The 27,007-nt window shown below is 38.0% G+C and overlaps 1 pseudogene; it reads right to left on the bottom strand.

The window, feature by feature from the left end:
• LOC112167539 lies at positions 1-24,115 on the bottom strand (annotated as a pseudogene).
• Between the last annotated feature and the right edge of the window lie 2,892 nt (positions 24,116-27,007).

Below are 27,007 nucleotides of genomic sequence, written 5' to 3'. Positions count from 1 at the left end.
TCATGTTGTCCTCGGAATTGCGCGCATAGGGAGACCTCCATCCATGTGCAGGGTGAACATGGTTCTATAGGTTGCGATTTTTGTTTCATCCACCAATTTAAAGCGAAAGTAGCACAGAAGTGTCATTGATACTATCTTCATTTGCCCGTAAGCAAAGTCCTTCCCTATACAAATCCGAGGACCAGCCTGCAAACAGGGCAAGTGAAGTTGTTAGTCAACGTTTAGACAGCTTAAGATATGATATAAAGCAAGAGAAATGAAGTAAATGAGACCAACATGCAATGAGACGAATTTGAAAGAAGATTCAGGCAGGAAAATTCCATTTTGGAGCCATCTTTCTGGTCGAAAATCCTCAGCATATTCTCCCCATATATAAGGCATTCTGCCCATGGCATATATAGGCCATGTAGAACACTCCATCACCTTTTCTTACTCTGTATCCATCAGGAAGAATGTCATCTGTCTCTGCAGCTCTCCCATCCTTAATTAGAGAAGCCAAAAATCACAAACACATTATTATTAATCGAGTCTTGAAATGCTATATAGAATACAAATAGAGCTATCCAGTTTAGTATAATGTTTATTTTGCTTTTTACAGCATATATAGAAATTATCAGGATTTCTAAAACCACAATATAAGAAGTATCCCATTGCAAAACCATAGCATACCACAGGAACTGCAGGGTACAGCCTCAAGGTCTCTGTCAGTGCTGCATGAATATAATGCATTTTTTCAAGAGCTGCATCGGTTAAATATGCCACAAACTCGTCGATGTTAGCTTTGTGGTTCAAACCAACTACATCCCTCACTTCTTGTGCAACCTTTTCTTGAATGAGAGGGTTTTTGCACAGCATATAGAAGAACCACAAGAATGTAGTTCCACTGGAATCTTTGCCAGCAAACATAAAATTTAGAGCTATATCCCTTAGATACATATCAGTCATTTCCTCTAGCTCCTTTTCGCTCTCCATTAGGAACCTTGATAGTTGATCCTGTTGGAAATTTAATTAATTTAAATTAGATTAAATTCATTTGAATGAAAATTCAAATTAACAATTTTTATATATATGAAAGAAGTAACTGATCATCTTATCCAAAAGTTAAAACCTTTCAAACTAAACACAACGTGGAAGTTGTAGTTTAGAAATGTATGACCTTTCAAATATATGTATCAGACTCCTATATATACAGAACCAATCCCACCACTTTGCATCAGAAAATCCATCCAGTATTTCAAAGAATTTCTGCATTTCATATTAGAGTTAAAAACAGAGAAGGTTCAAACACTACATTGGTTCGCCGTTTCTTGCTGATTAAAGTGCTTTCTCAGTAAGAAGAAAGATCGTTGTATCCTGGGAGGCATTTGCCAATTCAAACCTTCAAGCACATGTGAGGGGCGATTTGTCTTAAGGCTATAGAATCAAATTCTAGCCTCGATCTGTCAAAGGTTTTTCTAAGATTTCATACTTCAGTTTTCTTATATCGTATTTGATTTGAATTACAGTGATTTCTTTTAGATATACTGATTCACTATATAGCAATTTCCTAATTATTTTTCTAACAATCTTAAGACATGTCGTTTTGAGAATTGCTACATTATATATAAGAAACTAACATCTGATTTTTGTTTCTCAAGTATTATACTGTATGTTGTTTGTTCATGTGCCATATGCACCATACTAAATAGTGTGGCTTCTTTTCTGTCAAAGGAAAATGGCTGGTGACGATGCTGACGTTACTGGAAATGATAAGGGAAAAGCTATTGATGCACTTGTGTTGATTCCTCCTTCCTCTACTCATGGGGAGAAACCCGAGAAATTTAGTGGGACAAACTTCAAATGCTGGAAGCAAAAGATGTTGTTCTACCTCACTACTCTGAACTTGGCCAAATTTATGATAGAAAGTGCTCCTGCATCAAGAAGCACTGCAGAAGAGGCTGCTGCTGTAGACGCATGGCATCATGCAGATTTTCTATGCAAGAATTACGTTTTTAATGGATTGGACATTGTACTTTACAAAGTGTACAGTCCAATAAAGAATGCTAAAAGCTTGTGGGAGTCTTTAGAAAAGAAATACAAGACCGAAGATGCTGGAGCAAAGAAATATATAATCGGTTGTTTTTTTTTCACTACAAGATGGTAGATACTAAAACTATACTCAGTCAAGTTGAGGAGTTTCAATTGATCCTACATGAGATGGCTGCAGAAAATCTGTCAATTAATGAAACATTGCAAGTGGGATGTATTATTGAGAAACTTCCTCCATCTTGGAAGGATTTCAAGAATTACCTCAAGCATAAGCGCAAGGAGATGGATCTTGGGGGTCTAATTGTAAGGCTACGGGTTGAGGAAGGCAATCGTATATCTGACAAGAGAAGTGATGCTAGTTCTATGATGGCCAAGGTACTTGTCATGGAAGATGAACCACAAAACAAAAATAAGAAGAGAAAGTTCTCTGGGAAAAATTATAAGCCAGGAAACTCAAAGAAGTTCAAAGGCAAGTGTTTCAATTGTAAAAAGATGGGCCATCGTTGTGATGCCCCGGAAATTCGTATTTATTTTCTGAGGATTTTTCGGAATCTAAGTTATGGTTATTGGACGGTTTCGTGGCTCATGGATGGAGCAGAAGTGTTTCGGACGAATTTCTATTCGGAAAGTATGACTTTAGGGGGGGGGGGGGGGGTTCAAGGTTGACTTTTGATACGTTGGGATTCTCCGAAAACTTCCTTCACGAAAGTTGTAGAGCGCGTCAATATGAGTTCGTCGATATGTAGAACGTGAGAATCGGAGTTCGTATGAGAAAGTTATGGCCATTGGAAGGAATTTCCATTTTAGTATAAATAGAAGTTTCCCAAGTTGGAAACTTACTATTTTCATTATTTCCGTTTCCGGAAGCTCACTTTTCTCTCTCGGTCGACACCTTCACTATCGAAGTAATCCGGCTGACCCGATCAGAACCCGAACGATCCGACCCGACTTTTCCGGCGAGCTCCGGCCATCTCCGGTGATGAGACTTTCCAGATCAGTTCGCCTCCTCCGTCTGGTCGTCCCTCTGGTGTCCTCTAGCGCCGATTCTCCTCCACGGCGGCGCTGCCAGGCGGTACAGTTTGAGGATTTCGGACCCGGTCGGAAATCCTTGTTCCGACGTGGCGAGGCTTCAAGTCTTCTTGGTTGAGCTCAGAGCAGCCTCCTTGATCGATCCTTGGTGGTTGTTTGGATCGATTCACGTGAAACTTGGTTCAACACAGTCTGGATTACTGTTCACAGGTTGTGAGGTAGTTTTCGACCCTTTATGCTTGTTTTCTGACTTCGAGCTAGTTATGAAAGTTCACAAGCATGCTTAGATGAAGAACTTTGATGTTGGGAGTTTTGTGAAATATTGAGTTTTGGCCGGCGGCGGTGGGCCACCTCCTATGGCGGCGTTCCGGCGGTGTTCCGGCCACTTAAGGAACTGTTTTTGGTATTATATATGTTCTACTCGTTGATACGAGCGTTTCAATATATAATATGCAAATTTTGGAGTTCGTATGGAATTGTTATGATTTTTGCAGTTTCATACCGATCGATTATTCTATTCGTGATGATTCGAGGGTCCGATCGACTTGTGGTTTGGTCACATCGATCGTGGACGTATTCCGGAGACTTTGGGAGGTCTCGGATGTGGTTTTGCCTCGATTGGCGCCACTTTAGGGATTTTAGTTCAAAATAGGGGTTTCGAACTTTAATCAAATGTGAATCGTTACTGATTTGAGATCATTGGTGATTAGGTGCTTCTAAAGGTGAATTGGACGAGTTGTTGGTGATAGTGTTAGTTCGGTTCTGTATAGAAGACGCAGCGGGATTCTGAGGTGAGTATCTCACGAAGTTCATTCACGAACGGGCTTACCTTTATCGTTTTGAGAGTTATTTAGTTAACTGCAAACTATAGTTGGTATTAGTAGGCATTCCTGAGCGGATGACTACATATAGATATATGTTTACGTGAAATATATATGTTTTGGTGGTTTGTGGATTTTGAAACAATATGCATGAAATGATACTTTTTATTGTTTTGGGTTGTGGCTTTTGGAAAACAAATGATTGTGGAAATGTTGATTTCGATTTGTTTTGAAAAGAGTTGAGATTTGTGTATTTAAGGAACATTTTAGTTCGCGGGTGGTTTATTTAAATATGGGTTTTTACCGGGAGTAATTGATAGGGATCAATTACGGGGAATCTTTCATTTTCGATTCGTGTAACATTTTGGGTCCACTGTGACTCCTTTAATGTTTTGGTATTTATACCGCGGGTCCAAAGACTTACGAATTGAGGATCGTGGGTGGGAAAATCGGGACTTCAAGCCTTTGGCCGGGTTAGTGAATACGATCAGTTAGAGCTCTAGTCTGTCCGCCGTGCTTTGTTTCTTGATTGAAACACGCTTTGTTTATTGATTTAAACTTGATTTGTGTGGGTTTATCCCGCACTTTGTTTATTGATTTAAACGTGATTTGTGTGGGTTTATCCCGTGCTTTGTTTCTTGATTGAAACGCGCTTTGTTTATTGATTTAAACGTGATATGTGTGGGTTTATCCCGTGCTTTGTTTATTGATTTAAACGTGTGAGGTTACCTCGTGATTTGTGTGAGTTCGTCTCGTGATTCGTGTGAGTTATTCTCGTGATTGGCGTGAGTTGTGTGTGGTTTGAGTTACTCATACGGGCTTGCAAAAGCTTACCGGGTTTGTTGTGTGACAACCCGGTACACTATTCAAACGGTGTAGGGGTTAATCTGCAGGTCAGGGTAATCGGGGCTGAAAACTTAGGCAGCGAGCTAGCAGCTTTACGGTAGGAAGCCAATTTTGTGACCTTACCGTTATTAAGACTTCCGCTTGTAGTGAGCTCTGAGGAGCATTTACGTTTTATGTTGTTGTTGACAATTTAATTCGTAAGTTTGTGTAATATATAACTCTTTGGAGCGAGTGTATATTAACTTTGAGGGTTCAGGGCATCAGTATGTACTTAGTTTAAAAGGAAAAAGATTCCAAGTATTTTGTATTAGTGACTAAACGTTCACGCATGTATAATTATGGGATTATATGTATCGATTTTCATGTGTGTAAAATCAGGGGCGTGACAATCGTGCTATGGAATGTCATAGCAAGAAAAACAATGCTACAAGAAAGCCACTGAAGCAAACATGACTGAGGGAGATAGATTGTCTGTTGACTTTACTGATATGAACCTTTCAGCCATGGTGACTGAAGTCAATATGATAACAAGCGCCGAAGAATGGTGGATAGATAGAGGGGCTACTTGCCATATATGTTTTGATAAGAAGATGTTCTCTACCTATGCTGAAGTAAATCAAGGAGAGCAATTATTCATGGGCAATGCTTCTACATCAATGGTTCAAGGCACTGGTAATATTGTTTTAAAGTTGATATCTGGGAAAGAAATTACTTTAAACAATGTACTTCATGTGCATGATATTCGAAAGAATTTAATTTCTAGTTCGATGTTGATCAAAAATGGATTTCGTGTGTTCTTTGAAGTTGATAAAGTCATACTTACCAAGAACGGGATATATGTAGGAAAAGGTTATCTCAGTAATGGCCTTTTTAAGATATGCTCCCAAGAAGTCCAAGGAAAGAGTATCTTAGTAAGGAGTATCATGTCTCTGTTAAGTAGGACTGAATGTTATTATATATAGTTATGTACGTATGTGTTGTTTGTAAATGGGCATCAGACCACAGATAAATAATTGATGTCCCTAGCTATGTATTGTATCAGATGCTATAATAAAGTTTGTATTTTATGTACATTTTAGCTACTTGACGCACTGGATACGAACTTACATATATATGAACATATATACATATATACAATCAGACATTCTACCCGTTCAAAATAATGAAGGTACAGGGGATTTTCACCTATGTTCGCACATGTACCTCATGCATAAAAGAGAGGACTAATAAAGGATTAGTCAAAAAGTATTGATTGATTATTAAAGGCTCCAATATGATTAGGGTCACGGTTTATGGCCAAAACCTAATGGAAATCTAAATTGGAAATGGATGGAATAATCAATATGATATGGAGAGTACAGGAGTTCTAAAAATCTCCAAAACAACGACATGGTGATTAAGTAGATAGCCCAAAATATAAGTTAAATGTGGGGGCACGTAACTTAATTATCTATGTTCATAATGGAAACTGTTCTCAAGTGAATTTCTTCAACATGGAAATGCGTCAACCAAATGGATCCAAATAGTTTAAGGGTTGATTAGAGAGAAAGTTTACAAATCATCAAGAGGAATGGATTTAAAGCCTATTACGAAAAGGTTGACATAATGGCAACCCAACCGAGCTGACTGGAGATCCCAAGATCTAGGTTCAAAGGGACAACCAAATTGTGTATGACCGAAAGTAGCACGTACCGGGAGATTATCTCCTGCCCATTCCTAGGATGAAAACAGTGCTGCCTGTAAAAGAGTGAAGGATAAGTTTATCTTTTAATGATTCCTATAGCTCGAAATTTTCGAGTAGGGTATGACAGGCTACTCTTTATAGGAAGTCACCTATATGAGTGAGAAATGTGGTCGTTTCTATGAGAATTATGGAGGCTGAATTCTCTAAAGCACTCACGAATATCGGGATTTGTTCATGGCCGAAATGAACACAACCGTAGAACCAAAAAGTGTCCGGAAAGATATTGTGTGAGTATTGTTGACTTGGTTTACACAAAAAGCCGAGCAGTTCAAGACATCACGTTCACTGATCAGCAAGTAAACCCGATAATACTTCACTAAGGAAGGTTCAAGGCCAAAAGCTACCTATCCCATGCAATATTTTTCCATATGAATTCTCTCAAGTGTCTGCATAACTTTATTTACTTTTTAGACAATTTTCATTCATGTGGGGGATTGTTGAAAATTTAATTAATTTAAATTAGATTAAATTCATTTGAATGAAAATTCAAACTAACAATTTTTATATATATGAAAGAAGTAGCTGATCATCTTATCCAAAGGTTATAACCTTTCAAACTAAACACAACGTGGAAGTTGTAGTTTAGAAATATATGACCTTTCAAATAGATGTATCGGACTCCTATATATACAAAACCAATCCCACCACTTTGCATCTAACTTTTGCATCAGAAAATCCATCCAGTATTTCAAAGAATTTCTGCATTTCATATTAGAGTTAAAAACAGTGAAGGTTCAAACACTACATTGGTTCGCTGTTTCTTGCTGATTAAAGTGCTTTCTCAGTAAGAAGAAAGATCGTTGTATCCTGGGAGGCATTCGCCAATTCAAACCTTCGAGCACATGTGAGGGGCAATTTGTCTTAAGGCTATAGAATCAAATTCTAGCCTCGATCTGTCAAAGGTTTTTCTAAGATTTCATACTTCAGTTTTCTTATATCGTATTTGATTTGAATTACAGTGATTTCTTTTAGATATACTGATTCACTATATAGCAATTTCCTAATTATTTTTCTAACAGATCCTCCTTTTCATTCTTTGGAAAGTGAGAATACTTGGATGAAACGATTTTCTGGGTTTCGGTTAAACAGAAATCAAAAATTCAAATAGAACACAGGATTTTGGTTACTCAGTGAAAACCTTAATTTTGAGATTAAAAACACTGCGGGACTCTTACGCTTGAGAACCCAAATAAAATCAATCAACTTATTGATGAAGGATATGGTTATTTACAAACACATACAGCTCTCTACGCTGCTATAATCTCTAAACTCACTAGAGAGGTGCTTGTCTTGAATCTTGACATTCTTCTTCACTTGAACGATATGCAAATATCGCTCCACTTGCACCACCAATCTTCTCTACTGATATCGAGAGAATCAATGCATGTATATGAATGAACAATGAAACACTTAGACACAGAACAAGTGTTTCATGGACTCCTATGGAACTCTTTCTAAGCAAGCAAGACACACAATAATTCTTGCATCAAAATCCCTACACAATCAACGTTGCTTTTCTGAATATATTGAGGAGAAAATAAACTCTCAACAATTAAAACTTAATCCTAATTGTACTCCTACTAGGAAAGATCTTTTTTAATAAAAGATATCCAATTAAAATAAATAAATCCTAAATCACCTAGGACTTCAAAAGCACGATTTTTATCAGTTGGAAAATATCTTTGTAAAATAAAATCTAAAAACTAAAAGATACTTTCCAAAATCAGACTCCCAAAAATGTAGGGTTGACTCGGGGATTGTAATGTGTTGCAATCCCGTGCTTATGTATGAGATGCAAATACCTGAAATTAGGCCTGGGCATTTTAGCCCGAAAGCCCGAAAATCCGGACTGGACCGATCCGGACCGTCAGGTTCGGGTCGGGCTTTGAGAAAAAAAAATACACAAAAATATAAAGCCCGGACCGTTTTAGTTTTAACGGGCCGGTCCCGGGCCCTGATATTTATAAGCTTGAAAGCCCGAAAAGCCCGATTCATTAGTTTTCCTATTATTTTTTAATATATTTTTTCCGGTAGTACTACCCTAGACCTAAAGAAAAAAGTCAAACACCTCTTTATCACTCTCTCCCTTTTTTTTATTATTTCTCTTTCTTCTCTCCTCCTGCCTCTTTCTTTCTTCGTCTTCTCTCACTCTCTCCCTTTTTTTTTATATTTCTCTTTCTTCTCTCCTCCTGCCTCTTTCTTCGTCTTCTCTCTCTTTCTTCTTCTTTTCTCTCTTCTGCAACTCATGGCCACCATATAATTATGGTAATTGATACTACTTCTTCTTCCCCATAAGTATATGGCTAATTGAAATAACTTCTCTTTGTCATCTTCTTCTTCTCTCTCTTTTTCTTCTTCTTTCTTCTTCTTCTCTTTCTTTAGCCTCTTCCTTTCCCTCTTCTGCAACTCATGGCCGCCTTAATTATATGATTAATGGACCCCATTTCTCATAGATTCAATGGCTTCTGAGTTGGATTAGTGGAAGATTGAATTTTTTGTATAGTTTTTGGTAGATGATTTCGAAAGCAGCTGACAGTTGGTGACTTGGTGTGCTAAAGTCGTTCAGATCTAGCATGTCGTCGGCATCTTGGCAGGTGAGTTGCTGAACCAAAGTCCTAAATTCGGAGGCGCTCGTTGTAACCTTCAACGGGTTTGATATGTGAAGTATTGTGAACCACCTTCATTGGCCACTTCTTTGATTTGCCGCCGAAGCTTCTCATCTTTGCTTTCTCTCTCTGGCTACCGAAAAGCCCGAAAAGCCTGAAGGACCGGCCCGTTTATTAACGGTCCGGGCCTTGTCGGTCCTTGAAAATGAAAAACATATTTTGAGCCCGACCCGAGAATTTCGGTCCCGGTCCCGGTCCCTGTAAAATCCATGCCGGGCTGGGACCGTGCCCAGGCCTACCTGAAATTCTTGCCAGTTTGTAGGCTTCTTCAATCTTTTGTATGGAAATGCCAACACACTAAGTACAACCCTTATACCTACATAAAGTAAAATGAAATTCAAGAATTTTGATTAAGTAAAATTAAATAAACCATTAGAATGTAGCATAGAATTTTGATTAAGTGAAATTCAAGAATTAACCATTAGTTTCACTTACAACATAGTTTTCCCCTGTTATCAATTTCCTTTTGCTCCTGATATTTGTTTTCCAACTGTCATCAATTACTCTGACATTCCTTTTAACTGTCGCTTCGGATCCAATGCATAGAAATCTTTTCAATTTTCAGAATGGATCAGCATATCGCCAATATATAGATGAGCGTTGTAAAACAGAAAAATTTCTGAGAGAGAGAGAGAGAGAGTTTGGACACAGAGAATCAGATTGTGTGTCTTATTCATCTCACCATGAGGAGCCTTATATAGGACTACATGGTGTACACAAAAGGGTAATGCTTAATTACAATCCAATCACTCTTACAATTACAACCTATCAATCACCAATCTATAGGGATAGGCACCTATTACTCATCATCTATTTACATGATTATCCACAAATATTTACAACACTCCCCCTTGGATATTCCATGTCAATAGTGTTGCATAGGTTGAGCGCTTCTAAGTTGCCTCGTCAAAAACCTTGCCAAGTAATAAAAACCCTGTGGGAAAAAAAAAAAATCTTGGTCGAAGGAGAAAAAGAGCACAACGCGCTTGAGTGTGGAGTAGCAGTATCACAGCTTTAGAGATAGGTGAAGTCTTCTTATTAGCACCATAAGTAGGTAGTATGTCTACGAGAGGGATGCATTAGAGTTGCTACACCAAAACCTTGCCCGGTAAACCCAGTGGGAGAAACCCGTGGTCGAAGGGAAAAGATGAGCAAATGCATGTATATGTCGAATCAAAGCATCTTCAGGATGTAGTATAAGTGGGGTGACCATGCTAAAGATGTGCCTCGTTAAAACCTTGCCAGGTAACAAAACCTAGTGGGACAAAATAACCCTGGACGAAGGACAAAAAGAGTACATGATGGTCAAGTGGGTATGCTTCAAGATACTCCCCCTGATTTCGACTCCCCCTGAAAATTACATGTTAGGTAATTCAGATAGTTTACGTAGACCAATACCTTGAACATGTTTCTGGAATGTATACTTTGGTAGTGACTTGGTAAATAGGTCTGCACGATTGTCTTCAAATCAAATATGCTTAACTTCAATCTTCCGATGCTCCTATTGTTGCTAATTGAAGGAGAACTTCGATACAATATGTTTGGTGTTGTCTCTTTTGATGAAACTCATCTTTATCTGCTCTATGTAAGCAGCATTATCCTCGTAGATAATGGTTGGTTCATCAGTGGTGGAATGCAGTCCACATGTGCTTCGAACATGGTTTGTAACGGCTCTTAGCCATGACATTCACATACTGCTTCGTGAAGAGCTAGTATCTCATCATGATTCGAAGAGGTAGCAACAAGTGTCTATTTTGTAGACCTCTAAGAAATTGCAGTATTCCTAATGGTAAAGACATAACCAATTTGGGAACGTGCCTTGTGCGGGTTTGATAGATAGTCTATATCAGCATATCCAACAAGGCAAGCATCATTCTAAGGATCAAGGGGGTTTGATCCATTCCTTGATGCGTAGGGATAGAATAAGCCCATATCCGCCTTACCTCTAAGGTAGCGAAAAATGTCTTTTATGCCATTTCGGTGGCGGCGTGTTGGCGCAGAGCTATATCTAGCTATCAAGTTCACATCGAAATAGATGTCTTGTCTAGGGCATTGAGCCAAGAACAATAATGCGCCTATTGCACTTAGATATGGGACTTCTGGCACCAATATCTCTTCGTTATCATCTGCAGGATGATACGGTTCTCTCTAGACTTCAGACGACCATGGGTGTGCTTGCTTTTATCCTCATTAAAGCATCTTAACATCTTCTGGATGTAATTTGGTTGATGGACCAAAATTTCATCTGCACTGTGCTCGGGCTCCAGGTCGAGACAATAATTTGTTCTCCCAAGGCCTTTCATCTCAAATTCCATCTTCATGTGCTTTGCGGTTTCCTTGATCTCTTCAGGAGTATCGATCAAATTCATGTCATTGACATAGACCGCCACAATTCCAAACTAGGAACTTATTTCCTTAATAAACACGCATGGGCATAGTTTATTATTCACATATCCCATCCCGATTAAATATTCACTTAGACGGTTATACCACCTCTGTCTAGATTGTTTCAAACCATAAAGTGAACGCCTCAAAACTAATGAAGAGCGTGTTCCGTGGTCTAGAACTATTTACATCGGGTATATTAAGTCCTTTTGGAACTTTTATGTATATTTCTATATCGTGATCCCCATAGAGATAAATTGTGACCACAATCATAAGCTGCATATTCAGTTTTTCGGAAACTACCAAACTGAAAAGGTAGTGGAACGTTATGACGTCCATTACGGGAGAATACGTCTCTTCGTAATCAACCACAGGGCGTTGAGAAAATTATTGCGCCACTAGACCAGCCTTGTGTATCACAATCTCGTTTTTCTCATTACGCTTCCTTACAAATACCCATTTAAATTTTACGGGTTTAATATGGGGAGGTGTAGGAACAACAGGTCCAAACACCTTTCTCTTTATCAAGGAATCTAATTCGACCTGGATTGCTTATTTCCTTTTTGGCCAGTCGTCTCTTCGTTGAATTTGATCAACAAAGCAAGGTTCGAGGTCATGGCATATTATAGTTTCGGTGGCCACCGCAAATACTAATATATCATCGATGATGATCTCATTCCAATTCCAAATCTCACTAAATTTACCGAGATTTCTCTATTCTTGGGAGTGGGTTCAAATGTTGGAGCGTCCCCCAACATCATCTCTTCTAGGACAGACCCATAATCCAGATTTATCTCATGAGATGGATCGGTTTGAGATTGCGATGTTAAGAGGATTCATTTGTGCCAAGTTTACCCTCTTCTGGGGATAAGAATCCTTCGAACCTAATGGTCTACCTCACTTCAGGGCAGGGACATACGACTGGTTAGCCGCCATGGTCGTACCTCGTCCATCTGGGACAACACATCCTACAGGGACGTCTATCCTTGCAGGCACATTTGCAGCAGGTATATATGATCTCGTCACTTTAGCTAGATCAGAGAAAGCGTCTGGCATATTTTGGGCTACACTCTGTAGATCTAGAATTCTCCACACTTCATTATCACATTGTGCGGTTCGGGGATCAAGATGAGACATTGTGGGGACATTCCACGTCAATTCAAGTCGTTCATCAGGAACGGTAACGTTCTTATCTCCCCCTAACGGCGGGAAGATTGTCTCATCAAAGTGACAATCCGCAAATCTAGCGGTAAAGAGATCGCCTGTCAAGGGCTCGAAAGAGCACATAATGGATGGGATTCATAATCGACATGTATGCCCATCCTTTGTTGAGGACCCAATTTTGTATGCTGTGACGGCACAATTAGCACAAGGACTGCATTAAATGCGCGTAAGTACGAAACATCAGGTTCGTAACCAGTCACCAGCTGTAACGCGGAGTAAGGTTGGGTAGCAGTGGGCCTCAATGGGACCAACATAGCTGCATGCAAGATTGCATAGCCCCACACAAAAACTAGGAGCTTGGTGCGCATTACCAAGATTCTATTTGCGAGACCATCTTGGGTGTGAACATAGGGAACTATATGTTCAGCATCAATCCCAAGGGATATGCAATAATCATCGAAAGACTTCGATGTAAACTCTCCGGTATTATCAACTCTTATAGACTTTATGGGATAATCCGAGTGGTGAACCCTCAATTTCATGATCTAGGTGAGAGTTTAGCAAAAGCAGCGTTTTCTTGTGGACAATAGTGTAACATGTGATCACTTTGTCGATACATAAACCAAAACCATTAATATTTAACTGGTCCACATGGTGGTTGGATATGTCCACAAATTTCCCTTGCATTCTGTGCAGAAAAATGGTGGTGTATGTACTAGTCTTTGCATATGATGGTCTAGTATGGCATATACAAGACCCTTATTCAGAAGGGGGTGCACCTGCGATGAATTGAGGATACGGTGCATCATACTTTGACTTGGGTGTCCCAAAAGGTCATGCCATAGCAAGTAGTTGCTTGAATTAGTTAGTTTCTAGCTAACAGATTTCAATTTCTCTAATGTACGCTTCTAGCCGCACACTCGGAGGTTATGCAAAGATATTCCACGCATTTTTCTCAGTGGTTTCAACGTGGTAACTGTTGGTTCGAATATCCTTAATACTGAATAACTTTCTTCTGGAACGTGGAGATTATAAGACCTCATTAATGGTAGGTTCAGTACCATTAGACAACATATAGTGGGTTTTGCCATAGCCCTCTATCAGGTTGGATTGCCCTGATACGGTTGTCACAGAGGTATGAATAGACAATAAGTTTGAAAAACATCTCCGATCTGGGAGTATGGTGTGTGTAATAGCACTTTTAACTAGACAACAAACTTCCCCACAGAATATGTCTATTCATTTATTTAATTCAATGGATCACATGTATAAATAAGTTTATTGAATTAAATACATTCGAACATAACCACATTTTCATAATCCAAAATGATTGAAAACATAAATCACCAAAAATAATCCGAAGATGTTTCATTCATTAAGATGAAATAGATATGACACAAGGGACCAATTATACCCATGTCTTCGAGTTCTAATCCTCGGTATGTTCAGTAACTGCCTGAAAATCCATGATCTCTAGTATGGAATCGATAAAAAATTACCCTTCAATGTATTTCGAGTTACGCGACCGGCGTTATACTCATCTACTGCTTCGGCTATGGCACAACAGGTGCTGGACCAGCAGTCAATTCCTCCACATCGATAACAAAGATCATGCTGATTCTGGTGGCAGCGGGCCGAACCAGTGTTTCTTTCAACTCGGGCTTGCTGAGTTAAGGCATCATGGTACCTACCATGTGGAGCCTAATTACGTGGCCTCTTAGACTTTGGCCAAGTGGCAGACGGTCATATGGGTTAATTTCGTCCTGCCAATCATGTCTTGCTTCAAGCAAGAAATGGTCATCTGATGGTGAAAGTGCTCTTCCAGAGTGACCCAAAGAGTCTGTATATCCTCTTCATCGGATACTCAACTTGGAGTGTTTACTCCATATGTTTCCTTTTTGAAAATTATGGCACTCATATTAAAAGCCTCAATGATGACATTGTTAGCATTGATTGTTGATCTTATCTTCTTTGCAGTCAGATGAATTTTCACATCTTGAGTTCACTTTAGATAGTTTCTTCTGGAGACCTCCAAAGCAACAAAGTCAAACATGTTGAGATTTGACATTTCTTACAGGAAAGGAACAAATAATATTAGTGCTTTTGGTAATATCATCCATAAGGAAGTAATGAGAACTTCAGGTTCTATAACATGGTATGAAAAATTGGATTAGACATGTAAAATCTACTGGTTTTATCATGTGTGGTGAATTTATGAAGGAAACTTCAAGTTTCTTAAATGGCATTATCGAAACTACAAGTTTGATTTATGTATGAACTACTAGTTCATCAAATACCTGCATTTTCTACACATATATTCTAATGCGAAAATTTGGCAAGTAACAAAATGATACTGAATAGAGCAAATTGTAATAATATCTCACAAATTGGCTAAATGAAAATCACAAATCAATTGAGATATTAATTGCATGCTAGTAATATAACAGATTAATTATCACACAATTATGTGAATAAATGCTTCTGGCAATTAATTACACATATTAAATATGGTGAATCTATTTACAATATGAAATCATTTTTCCTTTTATTTTGATTCTGCTAGACCAAAGAAGGAGTGGGCTTGATAGTGAAGCCTATCGAGCTTAGTCTGCGGGCTCGTGACCTAGGCTTTCATGCGCTAGTCAAAGAGTATGTGAGGCCTGCTGGGCTGCTAGGTCCTGTAGAGGGAGAGTGGGCCTGCTGGGCTCAGGCTAGTCTGCCAAGGAATGAAAAGTTATTACTCAACCCTTTCGGTAACTCCAATTTAATACGACCAGGTAAGGAAAGATGAGGTTTAGGTGGAGCGAGGCTCGCTTAAGTACACGGCCTCATCTGAACTTTTCCTAGACATCGCATCCAACTGGATGAGCCTAGTTTGAGAAGATTCATAACTTTTGTCATTGTAACATGTAGTGAGCTTCTATTCTGGCCTTGCAACTTGGGCCTGAGCTTCTGGCTCGAATTTGTTGCTATGACTTTGGGCTTGATTTGAGCTTCTGACTCAGCCTCTATTAATATTTACAATTATAACATAACCAAATTCAATATATGTTATTAAATCGTAACATAAATAAATTAATGCAGCGGTTATATACCTAAGGAAATGGGTTCAAATCCCATTAATGCTTCTGGCATTATGTACAGGTAATAAATTTGGCAAATGCTTCTGGCACAATGTTTATGTAATAATCGCGTAATAATTTAGCCCATAATGCTTCTAGCATAAAGAATTATAATGGCAGATTCAAATTTGTGTAACCAAAAATTAAGCCCATAATTCTTCTATCATAATTCACGCAATAATTCAGAATTGTCTCAATGTGATAATGAAGTGATTGTGGTAATGAGCATAAATTACAATGGTAATTGCTTTGGATAAAATTGATCAAAATCAAATCACGGGTTGATCAATCACCAATTAATTGGCCTCAAATCTGCTTCTGGCAGAATTAATACTAAATAGTGTTAACACATACTAACTTGCCATAGTGGTATAGCGGACAACATGTTGAGTTGGTACCTATTTTAGCTGGGTTCGAATCCCAGCAACTGCATAATCTGTTTTTTTTCTTTCTTGTTGAATTGATGTTACTGATATTGATTTGGTACTACTGGACCAAGTATTGATGAAGGATGGATAAATCTTCAGCTTATGTGTGTAGAACTGAGACAACCTTCTCAGCCAATCCAAGAGCTATTCGCCTCTTCTGGACAGCTCCCACTTCGAATGGTGTACATGTCTTAAAACGACTCCAATAGAGCTGAAATTTGGAGGTCAGATAGAAGAGGCAGAGATGAACAACTTTGATGAAGGAAAGATTTTGATCTGAGGTCCCGATCAAGAGGTTTCGGGGCGTGCAAACAGGCTGCAGCAGGGGGTTTTTTTTTTTCTGGCTAGCGCTTGGGTTAGAGTATCGTGCTGATAACGTGTTGTAAAACAGAAAAATTTCTGACAGAGAGAGAGAGAGAGAGAGAGAGAGAGAGAGTTTGGACACAGAGAATCAGATTGTGTGTCTTATTCATCTCACCATGAGGAGCCTTATATAGGACTACATGGTGTACACAAAAGGGTAATGCTTAATTACAATCCAATCACTCTTATAATTACAACCTATCAATCACCAATCTATAGGGATAGGCACCTATTACTCATCATCTATTTACATGATTATCCACAAATATTTACAACAATGAGAGCATTTGATTCATCAAATGCATTTATAAATGCAATGCCTTCTTTGAAGCAATTCAGTTCTGTTCCAAACCCAACTTTGAATATGGAATCTAAGGCAGATCTCATAAACAATTCCTACAACATAAAAAAGTCAAGGAAAAAGACTTACATAACAATTTATGATAGCAACCTGTTTAAAAGTCAATTCAGTTATGATAACAATTTAGATTACTTACTTGCATACCAAAAACCCCATTGTCACTAGAAAACTCAAAAAGAACTCTGATCAGTTTGGCAGCATTTCTTCTAAACACAGAGCAGCTAAAGTCTCTAAGAATTCTCGTCGAAAACTCTATGCTCGCAAGCTTCCTCTTCTACCTCCACTAGTCTCCATCAACAACAAATATCCCTTGCCCAAACATATCAGATACAATGTCGTGTTGATATTGGCCTTTCGTATACTTGGTAAAGTTTGTTTTCAAAACATGCTCAATGTTTCGGGTGTCAGTGGTGTTTATTTCGCTTTGTGTTGGGACCAATAGCCGGAAGGTTGGGTGTTCTTTGGCAATGTTGGTTTGGTAGTCATAGAATTTATTGAAGTAGAAGAGCTGGTCGAAAACGGTGCCCTTTACAGGCGGGTAATTTGAGTTTCGGATGGACTTGCCTGTGAAAATTAGAAGTATGAGAACGGAGAAGGCTAAGGAGAAAGAGGATTGAGAATAATATGAAGAGGATGATATAGAGAGTAGTAATTCTTCTTTGTAAGATAAAGTAGCAAAGACAGTAGTATATATAGGAAAAAACTAACTAGTCTGAGGCATTAACTTATATTATTAAACTATTTGATAAGAATTTAAAATGTCAATAAGGATTAAGGACCATAGATGTTGAAAATTTGAGCCTGATGAAAAGTCTTAAATATGCACCCCTAGGCTAAAAAATTTGGCATTTTCTCGAACAGTATGTTCCGACCAATCAAGATATTAGATTGATGGTTAACAAGAGAGAGCCAGATTGTGGTCTAGAAAAGAAATTATTACCTTGAATGGGTAAAAATGGAAGACAGATGAGATTCCGGGTCGATTGGTGCATTATCTTTATTAAAAGTCAGAAACATCAAAAATGGCAACCTTGTCTTCAATATTGACAAGAACTTGGGACTTTGTACATTGATTATACAACTTATAATCTTGTACCATTAAGCAGTGACACCATTTCACTCGAAGACGAGCTGGTTACATTTCCTCTCCAAGTCCAACCTTATGTAGAAATTGGTAATTTATTAGTTATGAGTTATTTGTGTAGCAATTATTAGCTTGTATGCTTCTCCTTCTCCTTTACTCTAACAAGTTGACCTGTAGTATTGATCTTTATATTTCATTTTTGGGTTATTATCACAAATGGTACCTGAATTTTACCGCAATCTTATCGATGGTACCTGAACTTCAATTTTGATCACAACCAGTACCTGAACTTTTCAATTTCATTTTAAATGGTACCTAGAGCCACCTCCGGTCACTATTCCTACTAAAAACGACATGGAAGGCGATCATAGTGATGATTTTTGATGATTTCGAGGGTTGCAATCATATATAGTGATGATTTTTTGGTAATAGATTTGCCTTGAACTTGTTTATTTTTATTTTTTGTTTTCTTAGATTTGGCTTTTTTGGCCGGAATAGTGATTGAAGGTGGTCATAGGTACCATTTAAAATGAAATCGAAAAGTTCAGGTACTGGTTGTGATCAAAATTGAAGTTCAAGTACCATCAATAAAATAGAGGATAAGTTCAGGTACCATTTGTGATAATAACCCTTCATTTTTTATTGTAGACTGTGTAGGTCAATTGATTAATAAATTAGTTTTTGTTTTAAAAGAAAAACATTTTTTTTTAAAAGCACTTTGTAATACACCAAATCGCATTTGTTTTGGGTCTTTTGGTTTGATAGTTTAATGTTGAACTATTTATTGTTCACGTAGTATGTGGTTTCTAGTTAGTTGGTGCTTTTGTTGTAATGCTCTCTTTCTATTTTTTCGAGATCGAAATTTAGTCTTTCCTATCTTCTTTTTTTCTTCTAATTTTACTATTGGAGTGAGGTGTTGTTCCCTTTTTTTTTATTGTATTTTTCTTTCATTATTAATAAAAACTAAATAAGAAGACGGATGTGGTGACTTCTCAGATTGTGGCAAACTCTTTGCCTCCGGGTTTGAAGAGGTGGCACTTGTTCCCTAATTCATTTGCCTTCAACAACTAATATCACTTAAGCCCTTAATTAATTATATAAAAAGAAAGTTTATTAGCAACAATTATGTGCCTGTAACAGAATGGGGAAGCAAGCGGGGCCTCCGTTCTTTCTGGTGACCTCGAGAAGGCGAAAACTAGGGTTTTCGTGTGGCGGCGGTGACCATGCAGTGTTCAGACTAGGGCGATGGTGAGAAGAAGGTGCTGCAGTTTCTTGTTCAGCGGCGTCGGGTTCTACAGCTCAGATTCATAGCGGCTTTTGGTTGAGGCATTTCGAGGGTGTTGACAGGCTTTGATCGCGGCAGCTAAAGACTGTGGCAGTGAGGGTGGTCGATTAAGGCTTCGGGTTTGGCAGTTTTCTCTTCGCGCATTAGTCTTTCTGCCGGGTTGATGCTTTTGTGGTACAAACGACCACCGGAGGGACGGGACGGTGGCTGAGGAACCTTGGCCAATGGAGATTAGAGTTGCGTTTGTTGCTGCACGGGTTTGGGCTGGGCATCTTGGGCCTGGGCTCTGACTTGGGCTGAAGGGCTTATATCCATCTGCTCAGGTTTGGGCTTTGGCTTGAGCTCAAGCTTACGTTTGGACTGTTTGAGTCTGTTGTAGAGGAATTCGACAGGAAGAGCAGGACCAACCTGTTGTCGAGGTTGTTGGCTCCTGAAGAGGTTGAGGATGGTGCTAGCTCCAACCCTACGGGGATGGAGCTAGCATTTTCTTAAGTATCTATGCTATTAGAGATCTGAATCCAAGCCTTCTAAAGTTGGAGTAATCTCTATGAGTTATTTTAAGATGTTTCTAGTTGTTATTTGTACCACAAGTGCGTGCTGGCAGATTAGACTAGATGGATGATTTTTCCTTAGAATAGCGAGGTTGTTTTTGCTTGTTTAGACTTGCTTTCTAGCGAGCATCCCTTTAGACTTTAATGATCGAGTTTAGTATTGGCTTAGATAGGTTTATCTGGTTTTACCGGATTTTTTATGTAAGTTCTGTTAGACTCTGGCCTGTTTTCATAGTGTTGATATCTAATAACATCAAATCCTATTAAAAAACTATATGCCTGTAACAGCCTTAACAAGTAACAACTTATTAGGCTACTATATCAAAAAAAAAAAAAGACTTATTAGAGCATCTTTAGCCATTTTTGAGTCAAATTTTAGCCAAAGTAGCTAAAAAGTCATTTTAGCTAGCCACTTTAGAAATATGTCTGTATCAGTGCTCTCTATTTTAGCTAGTTTTGAATTTGTATTATTATTTAAATGAAGATTAAATAGTTTAAATATATTTATAACTTACATAAAATAACTTAAAATGAACGTTTCAAATTATAGAGAGTCTCATCCCCCTCTCTATATTTAGGAGCGAGATAGCTAAAAGTTATAATGGAGAGCCACTTAGGAGTCTGGTGCAGCTGCTAAAATGGATAAAAAACTAAACATGCTCTCTAAAATAGCTAAGGAGCCAAAATAGAGAATTTGCTAAAGATGCTCTTAGTCTGTCAATCAACAATTTTTAGAATTTCAACACGTGTGTTAATCTTGTCTATTCTGTTAATGTTAGCTAAACTAGTATAGGGTAAAAGCCCAAAAATAGAGTATTGTAATTCATTCAGCAATATAAATCTTATGTAGGACAAGCAGACCATATGAGGTATATATGCTCATATGGTAAATGTTATATACAATATAAACCTTACCAGTTATAACTGTTATCTTTTACGCATTAACTAATAGAGCAGCGCTACAGATACCAAAAAATTATACCAAAAAGTAATACCAAATGACATGGCGTCTGAGTTGGCGTCTTACGTGTCATGACATTCAATTTAATAATTTTCAGCAAATTTCATTGATTTTATCTAGAAAACTAATTAATCAGCAAAAACAAAGAACGTGATTCACCAAACAACCAAATCTGCTACCGCCCTTCCTCAAACAAAACAACCACATATGCAAAAGTAAAAGAGCAAAGAAATCCAGAGAATAGTGTAAAGAAATTACATCAAATCTGGGAGACTGTATATATAATAGTACAACTATTTCTTTATCCGTCTAACAATATGAGAATTCATATTAAATTCATTTGAAACCCTTTAGAGATGGATCCGGCCATCAATTGAAAATCACCATTTTTCATTTACTTCATCACTACATATCTCTATTTCCAGCAGGATGAAACCCACCACCACTAGCAGTATATAATAGATCATTATTCAATTGCCAATGAACTAATGAATTAAACCATACACAACTTTGAGTTCTATTTACTCTATTTCGGTTGATGGCCTTTTCCTACCGTTGAATGTTAAAGTCTCCATGATTTAAGGGGTTGGTTTAGGGTTCTTCATTTCTTTTGTTGTTGTTTATCATATACATATTTTTTTCTAATTAAACAACAATAACTTTTAATTATTGATCTTTCCATTTTAAAGAATAAAAATAAAATATAAGAATACATGCTAAAAATAGTTTGATGATATGGCACCTGCCACATCATTTGGTATTGATATTTGGTAGAATTATTTGGGATCTCAAGCATTTTTGTAACTAATATGGACTACAAAATCTAGGAGGTAAATGTATATTTAGGATCACCACTTGAAAGTCTTTCCTTATGAATTCGAGAGACCATGAGCTTGAGAGGTCACTGTATGGAGCAAAGAAATCTTAGAGTTTGATCCAAAGAGATCAAGCCCCAAGAGGGCTGGGCATTAGACAACCAAGTATATAATGTTGACCATTGAGTGTGGGCTTTTGAAATGCCATAACAACACCACATGAACAGTTTGTAGTGCTAAATGATAAACCTGCGTGCTGCATGTACAAGTCCAAAGGTTCACTATGGGTTGAGTGTGGCAGAAGAAGTAATGGTGACTTGACAACTGACAGGACGACTAAAGCTTTTTTAGTCAAAAACTTCATTTCAACTTAGAAAGGGGTGTTCAAGTGGTTACGAGGACCAAATGCTGATTATGTGTTGAGGGATGGGTTGTTTACCTTGAGAAATTCTTAGGTAGGGGCTTCCCCACCACGTGGATATTGGGCAAGCTAATCAGACATCAGAATTTTTTTTCCTTATTCCAAAACTGCCCTTGCTTTTTAAAAATGCAATACCCAAAAGTCCCCCCTGTTGGGGGTTGATTCGTCAGCCATATATCCACGTGGTACGGGTGCCCCACGAAAGTCTCTCTCGTTTACCTTTTCCCAACTTGACCCAATAAAATTGAAGATTACTTGAATTTTGTACAAAATTGCTTGATTATTGAACTATATTTTAAGCATCAGCGTATGCACCCAATATGTTTTAGTATGTTTAGCATCAATACACCGAATTTCAACTATTATATAGCAGAAAAGTTTTACTGTACGTTAATTTATTAATAGATCAAGCAAATTAATTCGATATAGAGGTAAATTGACTTCATGCATTCGTAGTCCGACTTGGTTTGATCTCGAATTAGTTAACCTTTATATTGAACTAGCCTACATAGTTATCGAACCAGTCTACTTGATGTATGAGTACCTTAATGTACATTTCATGAATCTATTAACTAAAATTTTGAGTTGAAGGTTTAAATTAGTTGATTTGATTCAGAATAAGTAATAAACAATACCAATCGAAAAAAGTGTATTCCTACACTAATTAAATAATGATAGTAAATTTCGTACTGAGAATAATTCATTCCTGTACTAGTTTATTTTTCTCTCCACATTTAGGTTGTCTTTGATTCTTGGATTCTCTATTCAAGTAAACAGACATGCCATAAGATATATGTTTACAATAAAACCAAAACAAAAATGTCATGAACCAAACACCACCCAACAACCATAATCCAAATCATGCATTTTAAACCAAATTGATAATCAAAACACTTGTTTAGCATGGGTTCGACCTGAATTTGTGTTGCGCAAGTTAACACTCATGTTTTAACTACGTAAGTTTACCACTTAAGAGACCCAAAAGAGAATTTAATTCATTATGATAAGATGAGATTCACTGTTGTTGGCAAAAGTAAAATGTATACAGTATACGCATGTGATAGGGATATTTTGAAGAGTTGCATATAGGGGTCATCATGGTCTAGGCTAGGGCCGGCCCTACCCTAAATTTTAGGGCTTAGGGTCGGGCCGGGCCTAGTCAAAGTCAACAAAGTTTAGGGCCGGGTAGGGTCGGGCCGAAGCTTAAATATGCTAACCCTTACCCGCCCGAAAGGCCCGAGCCACAAGGGCCGAAAAGGGCCACAAGGGCCGAAAAGGGCCAAAAGGGCCGGCCTTCTGAATAGGGCCAAATTGGGCTGAAATGGGCCTTAATTTGTTTAACAAAAAGAAATATATTATTTTTATTTTTTATCTCAAAATGTGGCTCATGTTAAAGGAAAAACATATTGTGTGCCTTCGTCAAAGCAACTGACGGAGAGGGAATCAAGGAATCAGTGATTACCATCAATCAGCACAATTATAGATCAATCAGTATTCAATGTATTTAATGTAATTAATATTTCTGTTGTAACTCTATCCCTATATAAAGGGACTATGAAATGAAATGAGTAGACCAATTCCAATTCCCATTTTACTTTTACACGTTATCAGCACGCTCAGAGCAAATAGCCAATAGAAAAAAAAATCTTCATTTTCTATTTTTTTTCTAAACGAAAAGAAACAAACCCTAGAAGAAAACAATATTTTTCTTTTGTTTCTGCCGCCACCAACAACTAAAAAAAAAAAAAAATCCTCCAAACATAGACCGGCCTCGTCCGACCTCCATCTCCCTTGCAGCGCTTCACCTCCGCCTGCACATCACATAGACCGGCCTAAATCAGCCGTGAAGGCCTCCAGCCCACAGGACACACCTGCAGCAGCAGCAGCCTGCATCACCACCTTGCAGCAGCAGAAGTCCCGGTCGAATCCGACCTCGGTGACCCCCGTTCCCACCGGAGAACCCAGAACTCATCTGGGTTGTCACCTGCAGCGCCTCCAAGCCTCTAGTCTTGCGCGCCCAGCGCTGCACCCCGATCCCCATCTTTCTCGGCGGCCTCCCCACGATCCCGATCTTCCCTGGCGGCCTCCACTCGATCCCAGCCCAGTCCTGCCGGAAATTCCTTGTTCGTTATCTACGCTGCAACAGCAGCACTCTGCCTCCAGTTTCCGGCATCGCTGCCTCTAGCCCAGCACCGCCGGAGCCCGCCTTCTGCAGCAGATCCCAGACACAGCAGATCCCACCCGCCTGACAGCAAGCCTTGCGTGCCGGAAATCTTCTTTTATACCCAACCCATCTGCACACCAGAAAGAGAGCGAAGAAGACGAAAAAAAAAAAACAGATCAAAAAGAAAAAAAGAGAAAAAAGGGACCTGGCCCAAAGAACCGGCCCAGAGAAAAAAAAGCAAACCGGCCTTGCGGCCTAAAGAAAAAAATACAGAAACAGGCCTTGTGGCCCAGATAAAAAAAAAAAAAAAAAAAACAAGCCTGCGGCCCAGAGAAAAAAAAGAAAAAAAGAGAGAAAGCAATTAAAAAAAAAAACAAAAAGGGTTTTGTGGCCCATTGTTGAAAAAAAAGAGGAAGCAAACAAAGTTTTTTCTCAAGCCCAAAAACATCGCTACGCACGTCTGCATCAACACGCGCGTGTGCTAGGATTGTTTTATTTTCTCGAAATCAAGTATGTTTTTTTTATTTTATTTTATGATTTTAACAAAGCATGTTTTATACTTTATTGTTTATGCTTTTATTATATTTTGTTATTAAGCATGTTTTGTTCGATAATATTAATCCTCTTACAGCATGCCTTGTTATTTATGTTTTACATAATTATGTTTAAGCATGTTTCAATTATGCTATAGTTTATACTTTATTTTGAACATGCCATATATATTTTGTTATATATTATTTATGCAATTCTGAGCATGTTTTGTGAATTTTATTTACGCTTATATAGTTATTCCTAAGCACGACTTTAATTATGCTATTGTTTATATTTTATTTTACGCATGATATATTATTGCTATTATTATATGTAGCATATATTTTGTTGTTTATTTGTGCAACTTGAGCATGTCATGTAGTTTATTTTTATATATGCTATGTTTTATTTATTATTAAATGTGTTATAGTTATTTTTGTAATACAACATATCAATACCGTTTGGCCATGATAATGAAAATTCATGCGCATTATACACACATTTACTGTGATAAAGTATTTTCACATAGCATCGGAAAAAAAAATGTGACCATTACGAATCTTGGTCTTGAAATCTAATTCATATATTTGGAAAATAATTTACGTGGATGTCCTTATGACTGCGTAATTTATATCTTCTCTCTTGTTTTATGTAGATGGCTGATCCAACTCGATCTGAGTTTGACATCTTGGACTCAGAAGGACTTGAGTACCATCGTTGGGTTTCCGATATGGAAACTGCCTTTGTGGCAAAAGACTACACTGCCACCATTACTGATCCCAAAGATGATGAACTATCTAATAAGGTGAAAGCAGATGCCTTAATTTTTCTGAGGCGACATATTGATCCTAGCCTACGCTGGGAGTACCTTCAGTTGAAGACACCCAAAGCACTGTGGGATGCCCTTAAAGGACTTTTTGGGAACATTCACGATACTTTGCTCCCAGGACTGGCTGTTCAGTGGAATGGAATCCGCTTGCTTGACTATAAAAAGGTCAATGACTTCAACAAGGACATGTTGCGCTTAAATGCACGTCTCAATTTATGTGGAAGGGAAATCACAGAAAATGATATGATCTACAAGACTCTTACCACCTTTCCTAATTCAGCTTTTATACTAGCGAACCAGTACCAGTTGGATTATGACAACAAAAGAATCACAACATTCAATAAGTTGACAAGCCTACTGCAAGTGGCTGAGAGACAAAATAAGATTCTCTTGAATAACAATGCCAGGCCCACTGGGACAAAGAAAATTCCCGAGGCTAATTATGGAAAAATGAAAGGTGGAAATAACTCCAATGCAAGGGGGTTTAGACGTGCTGATCCCTACCCACGTGGCAATCATGCACCACGTGGAAAGGGACATGGGGATCATGGCAACAAGATGCAAATGGAAAGAGTTGACAATGAACCATGCTACAGGTGTGGATTCATTGGGCATTGGTACAAGAACTGCCAAGCAAACAACAGAGTAGCAGCCAATTACAAGAGGTATAGAGAGTCTAAAGAACAAGTGGCTCACTATATGGAAGAAGGAGGTCATGACCTAGACGTCAACCTTACAGTTGCAGACTCTAATGGCAAAAAGGAACTTGCTAAGTCAATGGATGCTCTCAATCTTGACTGATCTGCTTTATTCATTTTATTTTCCAAAGACAGTTGTTAAGGCATAATGCCTCATTTTTAATTAGACTATTGTTTGGTCTTAAAATTTATTTTCAATCATGGATTGATGAATTAGATTTCTGAACAAAGACCTTTGATTTGCTTATCGTTGGCTTATTAATAAATTTTGAATTTTATTCTGAAGCACTGAAATTATTCAAATTTATTTCTATACACATATTTACATGGTTCGAAATAGCACTATCAAGATGTAAAGCAATACATCCAGAAAAAAGAAAAATTATTAGAATGAAAAGAATACCATTCTACGCAAATAGAAATACTCTAAAGAATATGAGTTATATTTTCTAAATACCTCCCATTTATTTGTAGGAATGAATGGAGGAGAACTTGAGTGCTTAGATGATAGTGGGACTACCCACACAATATTAAGAAATAGGCAATTATTCATTGAACTAATAGCCTATAAATTCCTCTGTGACTACGATGATTGGATTATCACAACTAATAAAATGGCGAGGAACTGCCAAATTTTTGCTGCCTAATGGCGCAACATTTCAAGTCACAGACGCTCTATATGCACCAAGAGCTAATCGAACCTTGTTAATG

Source organism: Rosa chinensis, chromosome 1, assembly GCF_002994745.2.
Source record: "Rosa chinensis cultivar Old Blush chromosome 1, RchiOBHm-V2, whole genome shotgun sequence".
NCBI classification, from domain to species: Eukaryota; Viridiplantae; Streptophyta; class Magnoliopsida; order Rosales; family Rosaceae; genus Rosa; species Rosa chinensis.
The sequence above is the reverse complement of the archived record's forward strand: the minus strand, read 5'-3'. Positions and strand labels throughout refer to the sequence as shown.